Source organism: Pristis pectinata, chromosome 13 (genome assembly GCF_009764475.1).
Source record: "Pristis pectinata isolate sPriPec2 chromosome 13, sPriPec2.1.pri, whole genome shotgun sequence".
In the NCBI taxonomy this organism is placed as follows: Eukaryota; Metazoa; Chordata; class Chondrichthyes; order Rhinopristiformes; family Pristidae; genus Pristis; species Pristis pectinata.
Genome location: NC_067417.1, coordinates 21284209 through 21296507, shown reverse-complemented (window position 1 = coordinate 21296507; position 12299 = coordinate 21284209). Strand labels below are relative to the sequence as shown.

The window sequence follows — 12299 nt, the reverse complement described above, 5'->3', positions numbered from 1 at the left end:
TTTCTGTCTAATACTTAAAAGTGGGCTTAAATTCTACATTTCTATGTACCTTTACCCTCATGTGGATATAACACTGTGCCTCCCAAAACATTTTTGTTCAGCTTCCCCAGCTTACATGCAGTTTATTAAGAAATAGTAGCTGTAAATCAATTAGAATTTATTAATTACTGCAAGTTTTTCTAAAATTCCACATCTACTCAAAAGAGAATTGTAAATTCATACTTGATTAGATATCTAGTCAAATGATTATAACAAAGTTCAGGAAAGCAAATATTAGAAGTACTAATCTGCAAACTTCATAGCAGCCTCTGATTCATGCATATTTAAATTATGAAATCCTGAGGTGGTTGTCAGTGATATCCTGTTCCTTTGCAATGTTTGCTATTAATCTTTTCAAAATAAATTAACAGAATCAGTGATTTTGTGTATTTCAATTTTTTTATTAATCCTTGCCATAAAAGTCACAGAAAATATTATGAATTTTAATGACATTCTAAGTCATAATTCCTGCTAACCATTGAAAAACCTGAAAACTAATTTTAGAGGGTGATTCTAATTACCACAAATCACCCCAGAATGCTTTTTTTTTTTGGTTATTTTAATGTTTCTGAGTTCAGCCTCCATCTTAATCTATGCATGTCACAATCTTTATTTTGTTCCCTGGAACATATTTAAAAAGTTACAAAAATAATAGCCTTTTCTTTTTTGTATTGTCCATCAAAATCCTTTAATCTGATTGGCTGCTCAGCCAGCACTATGACATCGCTGATGTTTGGTACCCTCTCAGATTTGGACAGGGAAATCTATACTCCTGTAGTTTTGTGAGCAATTTTCATTGAGGTCAGCATTGAGCACTTCCCTTCCCCACTCTCAAGAAACTACTTGTTTCATATATCTATAAATTATAGCAGATTTACTTTAAACAGAAACACATGTATTTAGTCTGAACATTGTGAAATTAATCACTTTAATGTAAGGTTAAATTAAATCAGAAGGGGAGAATCCATTTTCTAAACTTTTAAAATAACCAAAAATAATAAAGGTGGCAAAAGGAATTTCAGCAGTTTCTTACAACAAATAACTAACAGTAAAATGACACAGCATTAATGAAGATATGTTCTGCAGATCATGAATGTGCGTCATTAGTAAGCTTTCAGAATGACGAATCAGAATTTCCATGATTACCAGCAATTACTTCCAAGCCAATGGCTGTTACCATAGAAAGTCTAAATATCCACTAAGATGAAAAGGTCTCAAACACTGAATGGATCTGTGCTATGTGTATAATTAGCTGATACACCATGCAGCAATTAACGATTGAAAATTATGCCCATGTAACTAAGTGTAAGTATACACAATGTAGATTGTTTCCCATTAGTATTACTAATTTTCCCCTGCAGAAATGAAACCTGTATTTTTAACAATTAGTTGCTTATTGTTGTTTTTGATTTTGTTTTTTGAAGGAAATTGCATGAATAGAACAGATTTTCCTTTAATATAGAATTGGTTTCTATGTACATCAAATAAGGGAATATACTTACAGAAAGCAAATCCCTCAAACAGCAATGACATTAATGTCAAGTTAATCTGTTCTTTTTTGCTTTGTGCTAGCTGAGGGAAGAATGTTGGCCAAGATATGAGGCCATCCTCTTTGGCCCTGAATATTATTAGAAGACCTTTATCATGTTCTGTTTTTAATTCATTCCTGAGAAGGAATTTTGACCTTAAGGCATCCATGTGGATTCTAATTTTGCCACCATTTTCAGCCTGTCAATTACATACACAAACTTACTCAAACAGCTGCAATGCATAGAAACCAACCCTGGGAAAACCTCCAGAAATCACTCAAGACTCAATATTCAAATCCCAATCATCTAATTAGAGTCATACTATTTCATATCAAAGTTTTTTGAAGTTAGAATGCTTAAGACTAATGGTGAAGTTTTAAATAGGTAACTTGAAAATATATCTTAAAGAAAAGTAGTGATCTAGAATTTCATCAGGGTCTGCAAAACAGTCACGTTGTTGTGATATTACTGGGAATTGTGGTGAGCCTTTTCCTCCACAAATGAAAGCAAGCAAGTCTGATCCGAGAAGAGCATTATGAATTGGGAAGGGTTTGTGGATTTGGGGAGAGGGTAGAGCCACTACTGTGGGTGATGGTGTTGATGGGGGATTTGCATGAGAACTTGGGAGTTCCTCCACAGCAGGAAATATAAAATATCCTTTAAATTCCACAGACAAAGCTGCTTCTGCAGTTCAGGCCTATGGCCAGAACAGACCACTTATGTGAGACTGAAAATGCCAGAAGTGTGTTAACAGTCAAGCACACGGAGGGCAACAGAATAAATTAATAACTTCACGTTACTTGTTTAGTCCCCAATTTCCATTAACTTTTTTCATAGAAATTGGATAACATGGTGCACATGCTGTGTTGCTAGATAATCCAATTTCCAGGCAAATATGTTTACTTCCAAGTTCCCATGGATAATGATTACTGGAATTTCAAGTAGAATATAAGCTTTTTCTGTTTGCTTTATATAGGGGCATCTTTTTCTTCTGGCAGTATTTGCAGACTGGATGCAGGTTTTATTGCTCATTAAAAAAGAGACTTCAGTACAGTTCATGTGTACTGTACTATATGTCTGTATCTTTTTACAGTACTATATATCTGTATCTTTTGCTATAGATATGATCCCAGGTTAAAATATAATTGACCCATTCAGATTAGTTCAATTCTTTATTGAAACAAAGATTTTTTTTCTGATTGGAGGAATTATTGCGTGAATACACAAGTTTAAAATATCTTATTAACTACTAACCACATGGAAATATTAAATATTAACAGTTCACTGCTGAAGAGTTGGGAGAATCACTGAAAAGTAAGGTTTTTTTTAATCCTATAGTGCTTCACTAATGTCACATTCTAAAACAATGCAGAAGGATTTTAATTATATTCAGCACTTATACTGAAACCCAGAGACACAGAAGTTTAATTTTTTATTTGTATAGATAGCAGCAATTTACAGAAATATAATTGCTAGAGTATACAAATGTCCCAACAAAAGCAAAATATTTTTTAAAAATTTGACAGTTAAACATCTATGCAAGAAGTATCTCCCAAACCACCCACATCAGTGCTGTTAGTAATGACTACTTAAGCATAATATCAGTAACACATTTCGGTGCTGATTTCACATCATAACAGGAAATTTAAAAAGGAGGTTCAGTGGTTCAATGTGCAACATAACCAATGGTTTCAATTCTAAAGTGAGTAAATTAAACACATGAAATCAAATCTAGACTATACTTTACTAAAAAAAAATCTGGCAGTTTTCCTCTGGATGAGTAAGGAGAATGTCAGATTTAATTGACAGTGATATTAGTTGAACCATCTTTGCTCTTGGTGTACTGACAAGAACCAGCAGGAGGTCAGAGACTTCTCCACTGCCTCTGCCAGCGATACTCAATTGCCAGCTATGAGGAATGGTGAAATGTGATCTCTGATAGAAACTATGTTGATATTATCTTGACTATCATTGGGTGAGAAATTTTGTAGATAAAATAAATACATGTCAGTACAATGCCAGTGAAAAAAGCTGTTCAATGTTTCAGACAGTGACCTAAAATAGCTTACTGAAGATGGATTTGCTTTTTTTTACATTTCATGTCTTACAGCTGGAAATTCCGATCTGCTAAGTTTTACACTCAATGGTTTAACTGAGATCTGAGAACATTATATTAGGTGTGAAGGATGGATGAAATTATACCAGAAATAAATTCCAGCCAAGGGTTGAATTCCAAACATTGCTTCTCAAGTATTGGCTAATGCCATTTTCAAAACACATGGTGGATATTTCTACTCTTTCAGGCCAATTAGTTTCTAATTCAGGTTCAACACAGACCAAGCAGGTTTTCAAGATCGTGATGAAGAGTCTGTATTTATAATGTTACTTATTTAGCTGATTACTAATGTACAAATGTCCTTTGAGTTATGTCTTTACAATCATACCATAGCTACTGTGCTTATGATAATAATTTAAAACTGCTTAACTTGTTCATGTAAGGAGGCAGAAATAGAGATGGTATAATTCACAATCCAATCATAATCTTTGTGATAACAGTAGTTTTGTTATTAAAGTGATTTTGATAAAAATGCAAATATTTCCCCTAAAAACATTTCTTATCTTTAGAAATGTTGAGTTAAGTTTTTTTGGCCAGAAAAGTTATTTCCAAACAGATGATTGATTTAAGTACTCCAGAGCAAACAGTTAATTCACTTGGTTATTTTATAAGTTAAACTGGTTGCCTGTAAAGGAAAGAATGTATTGCTACTATTAGATACCTGACGTGATTGTAAGAACACTCAGAACCATATCTGTAATGGTTACAGGTTTCAATGCACAGAAAACCAAAATTCTTAAAAAAGGCATAGAAAGTAATCTAAATGTTTAGGCAATTTCCTCATTATTCTGAAAAATATATCAAAGATTTGGACATATTTACAGTGAAAAAGAATAAAATTTCAGAAATGTCATCCATTTCTCTTATACTTATTACACAATTAACCACTGAACCATCCCTTTAAAAATTAAAATGAAATCAAACATTATTGAGGCATTTCATATATCTGGTAATTATAAAAGTGAATATATACTGTGTCTTCATTTTGTATGTTTGGAGGGATGACAAAAATTATGACAGACAAAGTTCTGCCTTGACAATGACAGAGTTGTAGAAACACCAAGAAAATTGGAGAATATTTCTCAGAAGGCAACATTTGTCAGGGAAAATGTCACTGAAAGATGTAGGGGATATAATTCTGAAGAAGAGTAGGGTCATATAGAGCAATATTTTGTTTTGCCATATTGATTTTGGACATGTAATTGAAACATAGCATCTTTTTTAATGTTTGTTCATTATATATGGAATTACTGTTTGAGTACTACTGCTATTCTAGTTTAAAACACTGCAGACTCACAAATCTAACAGTGTGGTGCACTGTTTGTAAACTACCAGCTGAAAGCTTCTGCTAGAATGCTCCTGATACATTGCATGAAACAATGTTATGTTGTATTAAAAATCTGTGGACTTCACAAAAGTACACAAACGACCCATATTGCGAAAATAAAAGTCAAGAAATTGCAGATGCTGGAAATTTGAAATAAAGCCCAGGCCTCATCCTATCAGCAATGTTCCCTTTGTCCTATCAATCCCTCCCTCACCCTCTCTATAATTTAAAACTAACTTATTTTTCCTAATGAAGGGTCTTTGACCTGAAGCATTAATCATTTCTTTGTCCACTGATGTTTCCTGACCTGTTGAGTGTTTCCAGCATTTCCTATTTTTATTACTGCCAAAAGTTTTGTTTATTGGTCACTATTTGTGCAAGATCATACAATCTACAGTAATTAAGGACAATGTTAAAAAAACTCAGACTTATTTTCCTATTACTTCCTGCTAGATGTCCTGGGAGAAATGTTCCAATTTAAGTTCTTGTTAAATTGTATTTTGATATGCAGGATATAAGGACTGTTAAAAAGACTTAATTAGAAGCATGTAAAGATTAATTCTTCAATCTGTGCATCTTGTGGGAGGCTGATGAACGTTGTGCCAGCATTCTGATTTACAAGCATAGTTCCTCTGCTGAAAATGTGGAATCTGATCAATACCATTCAATTGAACCAACCTTACAATTAGTATAAAACCTCACTGGTGCTTTCTTTTCCAAAAAAAACTGCACATAAAAATGGAAACAAGATTCATTGAACATAAATATGCTACTACGATTTAAAATGGGGGAACTGCAGCAAAAGATTAGTGGATTTTAATTCTCATTTTATTGAAAAAAGAGAACTTGGATGACTCATGCAAACTTTTGATTCAATTATTATCTAATTCTCATAAACATTAAAGTCTTAGTAAAACTTTAAATTCAGATTAGAAATATTACAAGCAAGGAAGCTAATTTAATACTCTTCATCTTGTCACATGACATGCCCGTCACTGCTGGTACTAAATACTTCTCATTTCACTAGCAATTTAATTAGTAACTTTATTTTGAATGCAAGATTAAATCTTTACAAATTTCCTACTAGTTATTGTATAGAAGTATGAGTGATTCTCACTCTTTCAAAATTATTTATATAAAATCAACAGAATGTTTGTGCATTTTGACGAGGTTATCTTAAGGGAGAGTAATACCAATAGAATGAATGAAAGTAGAAAAAAAGTAAAAGCAGTAGTTACAATATTACAGGTTGCCTGATAATTGCTCAAGTTATTTACATCCCATCTTTTCTATCCACTAGCTTTTAATTGAAGGTTCACACAAACAAAGGTTTAGTTGAATCTGCTCCAGAAGTCTGATAACTGTCTTGTTGGCAAGAATGGCAGCCTGGAAATGTAAACTCAAGTCCTATATTATAATTTTTAAGTGATCAAACATTATATAAGTGACAGAGCCAACATCTGAAATGAAGTTGGCTCAACTGAACTAAGCAAATTTTTGAGGTCCAAAGGAAATCAAAAGGTCAAGAGATGCATAGCATGCCAATGACCATTTCAGGAAAGGGGTTGCTATTACAGATTTCAGTAGCATCCAAGGCCTAACATGTCTGGAACCAGAACAGGGGAGTTGAGGGAGATAGAGGGCTGGTGGTCAGGGCCCAATCAAAGCCTCATGGATTGGTTGGGGTGTGTTGTCATTGGGAGGGCTGGGGTTGGGCACACTTACACTCCACTCTAGAAGAGATTTTCAGAAATGTGGTGCCACAAAAGAACCCTATGGAACAATGACAAAGTAATCTCATTAAATTGGGTTAAACATGTTCAATAAAGAAAAAAATATTGATTTGATATGCAGCAACAGCAACGCTGTAGTATGTCATTCAGTTGTTTCTAGGAACTTGGAGTAATAAATATCACTTGGATAGGATACTGCAAAATAAAAGACATTACAAGGAATCAACTGAGAATTCTAATTGGATTGTGTGTTGCAATACACAACAGATTCAGGATTTTGTTCAGCACCATAAATTCACTTTCTTTTATTTAGACTGCTACCATGTGCACTAGCAGTAATGAAATCAAAATGGAACAAGACAAATAATAGATTCAATGTAAATAGTGAAATCAAAAGATGTCCATTTATATTTTTAATGCATATTTAGGTCTCAGTTCTGCCTCATGATAAAATGAACACTGGTGTGCTGAAATCTGAAAAATAATCATATGTTTTCATTCACCACTTTCTGGTTATATTAATTCTCATGCAAAAGGCATTTACAAAGATATTTAGCCCTACTAGTTTACACTATGCCCCATAAATATTTGATTACCATTTAAAACATTTAAAATCAGTCAAAAACAGTAGCAAAAGTGCCAATCCAAACTCATTTTGACAAAGTCTCTCAGCCACCACAGAAATATGTGGTAAAGTTTATAATTTGATTGTACTCACTTAGTACAAATAACAAAATATTATGCCATTTCATATATATCTGTGTGAATGTATATATGTATGTATATATTTTATATACACACACACATACATATAAAAAATGCTGCTTTCCAAAAATGAAACATACATTAGATATAAACCATCCAAATTTGAATAGAAATTCTGTATTTAAAATTACTGACCTAAAAGCTGGTCAGGCAGCTGAAGCTCCCTTCATAACAAGTAAAGACCGTACCACCGAAAACATCTTCAGTGCCTCTTAAGGAAGAGAAGTAGCTGCTTAAAGTTTTTGCATGGCTCAAAATTTGCACAGTAAGAAAATAGTTTAAATATTTACAGTAAACAGAAAGGAAATATACAATTAAATGACTTTTCATAAACATAAATACCTAAAGTAGTACTGTGGACAGTTGACAGAAAAAAAAACATCACTGACACATTAAAGGGAATCAATGGTCACAATATTAGCTGAATAAAGTGCTGGAAATTCCATTATTAGAGCACATTTACTTAGATTTCAACCAAAAGCTCATCTTTCCAAAGGAAAATTAGCTGTTTCACTTACATTATCCAGCTCATTCCAGTGGAAGTCCTAACAGAGTGCAGCAAAAATGAAAAGCCAGGTCGTATGTTGGTTAATATATAGACCTCTGAAGTATTATTAAACATCCATTTCTGCTTCACATTGATATGTTTGTCCTTTTTATTTTATGTACAATGTGCATCATATCCACTTTCTCTAAAGTTATTCTAATCATTAGGTCTAGGTGGATACCAATCATTTCTTAGTGTTAGAGTCTGAGAAAGAGTTAAATCTTAAAGCAAATTCTTTTATATTGGAGATGGGTTAGATTTAATGGCCAGGTATCTTCAATGGGACATTTTTCCACTTCTTCCTAGATATCTAATAAGGATACCTTGTAACAAGGGAACCTGCAACTTAATACTGACTGGCAACATGATGTTAAACCAATATTTATCTGTACCAAAAAATGCAATATTTACATTAGGTCTGCACAATACTTATAAAGCTATTAAAGGTTTACTTAAAACTAGAAAAGTATAAAGCTATAGAACACATCCAAACTTTGGCTTACGTCAACATTAAAAAGTTAATACTGTATCTAAATCCAATTTTAATTTGCATTTCTAAGACCAAATGCAAAATGTCACAATTCTACAACACCAAAGTTCCAATATTGGATTTATGAGAGAAAAATGTTCCCATTCGCCTGTCCATTGTGTATGTTTCTAGTTCAATCATCTTTCTAGATAATAATGAGGAAGCATATGTACAATGCAATTTTAACTTTCATCACTGCAGGTGCTGCTCTTAGATTCAGATTATGAATCCTTCATGCATACAGACTTACAATTATTATCCTGTATGATTGCTGTTCAGACTACTACTAAAATTCAGGAACCACATCTTGCTCATCATGTGCAAAAGAAAATTTTGCAAGTTTCATTAAAGAATTCAGAGAATGAAAGTAACTGACTGGATAAAATTACAACTCTATCAGTAGTACTATTTAACAGGAATATCAAAATACTGGAAATGCCATAGGGTCATACATTATGCTTTTGTTTCTAAGATGTTGATTAGATTATTATATCTGAGCTACCTGTTAAACAAGCACACAGTCCTGATTTGAAAAGGCTTTTGGTCACAATTTTCCAAATTTGCAGATGAAGAGAATGACACTTAAGAAGTTGAAAAAGGCAGCACCAATCACATACGAGTAAGAGTTCCCAAATAAGAAAACTGTGCCTTTGAACTTCTTGACATCCTCGAGGATTTCTTGAAGAGGTCACTCCATAAATCACTGTATCCATTAATATAGATTGTGCTGTCCGACATTTGGGGAATATACAGGCCTTACTGCTGGACCTTCTGATCGTTCAATTTATATATATGGATTTATCTTGAGCTGCCACTGATATGAACAGATATCAGTATTCATCCTATTTCTCAATATCAATCCTGGAGATTCAATGCAAATCAGAAGTTCAGTATCATGCCACATGTAACTGCTGGGCAGCACTGACATATATTCAACCTCATGATCCTGGATTAAGAAAGATGGCACCCCTCACAAGAGGTGCATGCAGATATTACCATCCAAGCATGTGCTTTCTGGGCAGAAGACCAAGGTAGTCGATCTTTATGAGGCTGTTTACATAAACAATGATCTTTCCTAGTCTCTTAGTATTTATCCTACGTGAACATAGACTAATCAGCAACTATAGTGTTCTGATGTGAGAAGTTTAAAGCTGTGCCTCCTGCTTCTTCAGTAACAGACCTAGTGGACAGATGGTCTTAAAATTCAAATTTAGCTAGCAAACAGAAAAAGGGAATTTACTGGTTGTTTTCTAATCAAGATGGAGACCTACTCAACCAAGCAAATTGATTACTTAATTGCTGCCTGATAGACCGTCCTATGTTAATGGGTAGAAAGGTCATCTCTTTGATTGCTGTTACAAGACTGTTGGGAAGATAACATTTCACTCTATGTGAAACAGGCTGCAGTCAGAACCAGAGAATTCAGGTTTAAAATTAACAGCCCAGGAAAACTAGAGATTAGACTTCTTTTCCCTTTATAGTCTAACAAATGCATCATATACACTCAATGAACAGAGAGCTGACTATGTGAGAACTGTATTGGAAATAATAGGGAAGGGTTATAACTAATTTCAGTTGGACCAAAAATAATGATCCAAAAATCAGTTTCAATGATGCTTTCATAACACCAGAACATGCCATGTCACCCATTATGTCAATGAAGTGATTTCTCTTCTTCCTCCCAGTAAGGCTAGGTTACTATTCTATTCTTTGCCATAATCACTTTTCATTGGAGTCAGTGAGCTCAGTTCACTTAACTTGTAATTGAAGTTTCTTTATAGGATTATGAGTAAATGACACTATGAGAAAGTCAAGTCAGGATCCATCACTGAGCTTACCATGTATCACTCCAGCCAAATAAGTGGAAATGAATTCTGCAGCCATTTAAGGAAGAATAGAGAGATTATCAACCTTTACCAAATCCTTTTGGTGTGTCCACAGTTTGCTGTCAGTATAATTGCAAAAATTTCCAGGACAGACACAGATTTAAAATCCCTCCATTTGGTTGCTGAATGTCTTCATTATTGTTATACCAGATTCCACATATGCAAGCAGACTTTTGTGGCTCCTGATCTATGCTGAATCTTGGTGATGTGTTGTGAGGATGCATTATATTATGGATTTGCATAGTTTGGTGGATACAGCTGGTAAAATGACCATGGGATAGAAACTAATCCTTTTGGCTTCTAAACACACATACATTGAAATGATGGCACATTGTACAACACCTCTGAAATTTAATGGATTTGAATTTCAGAAGCTGTACAGCACACAACTGCCACTATATATGCACATTTAGCACAAGTAGCTGATAATTTTTATATTCTCTGACTAAACAAACTTTCTTAATTTGTTGTCAGTATTCTTAGTTTTTTTGCTGAGTGTTAATCAGCATGAGCTTACTATGATAACCTTTACAATAATGCTAAAATATTTTAATTTACAGGGAGCTGGCTAATTGTAGACATGCACTCTGTCAGATACTTTACCTTCCACAGTGGAATGCTAACAAGAAACCATCACTGAAAATCTGTATTTATGCACTCAAGAGTGCAATGAATAAAGAATTTAAGTTTCATGATGATTTAAAATGTAGGTCAAGGACAGGCTTAAAAGCTGAAATGGATATAAGGAATATCAATACTTTAAACTTTCCCTTCATAGTACAGTCACATAGTTTCACATAAGTTTGACGTTTCTTCATGTCTTCTTAAATTTGTACCATATGAATACCTAGAAATAAATAAAAAATTATTGTTTTCCATGAATCATTATAGTCGATCTTTAAAAATTGAAATACATTATGGTAGAACAGAAAGTCAGTTGAAATAAATGATTTTTATCACACAATATTTAGTGCACGTATACCAACTTCTTTAATGTACTGTTTCAACTTTTCTAACAGTATTTTACACTTCATTTTTCTGAATGTTTCACATCCAAGGAAAAATATCATTGGCATAATTTCTGGTATAATTTATGTACTAGAGTAAAATTATTACTACCCATGTACAACCTGTACTCAGAATCATAAAATCAAAACATTATACTACTGTACTTATACCAAGTAGATTAAATTAAGCAATTCTAATAAAAAGACACAGGAGGAGCTTCTCTAGCTATGACCTCAAGTCAAATTAATAGGCTAGTTTAAATTAAGAGTAAGCTGTACAGTTCATCACCTTTATTCTCTAAAAGAAAATGCTTTATTACAATATGATGCTTTGTTCCACTGATTGTATGATCACTTGTGAATGACCATTTGAGATGCTTTAAAGAAAAATGTATTCTTGGAAAGTTAAGGTATGGAGGGATACATAACAAGAGAAAGCATTAGAATTTATCTGATTGGGCTGAAGCTGTCAACAAAAATGGTAAAATTGGTTTGCTAACTTCCCTCCCCAATGCAACATTTAACAAGTAGAAATACAGCTATGAACAATCCAGCATATGGATACTGAACTATTGGGTCAGGGACAATCATTAAAATATTATTCTCAAATGGTTTCAATCCTTCATTTTTAAAGGTAAAACTAAATTGTATTAATTGAAATAAGTTATATCGAAGGGAATAAGAGCAGGGAAAGTTGATGCAAAGACAAAACTGAAGACTTTTTGATCTGAATGCACAAGGCATTTGTACAAGGTAGGTGAATTAATGGCACAAATGTATATGATCTTATGGCCATTACAGACTGTGGTCACAAAGTGACC

The 12299-nt window shown here is 33.4% G+C and overlaps 1 protein-coding gene across 7 annotated transcripts in view; it reads right to left on the bottom strand.

Moving 5' to 3' along the window:
* Window positions 1-2841: 2841 nt before the first annotated feature.
* Window positions 2842-12299, bottom strand: part of nfat5b (nuclear factor of activated T cells 5b) — a 151558-nt gene continuing 142100 nt past the window's right edge. For 6 of the 7 annotated variants that reach the window (XM_052028033.1, XM_052028034.1, XM_052028035.1 and 3 more), the window contains one exon: window positions 2842-11318. The gene's annotated coding sequence lies outside the window, so the exon portion shown is untranslated. The remainder of the gene's footprint in view (window positions 11319-12299) is intronic. The other variant, XR_007957328.1, reaches the window with a different exon arrangement.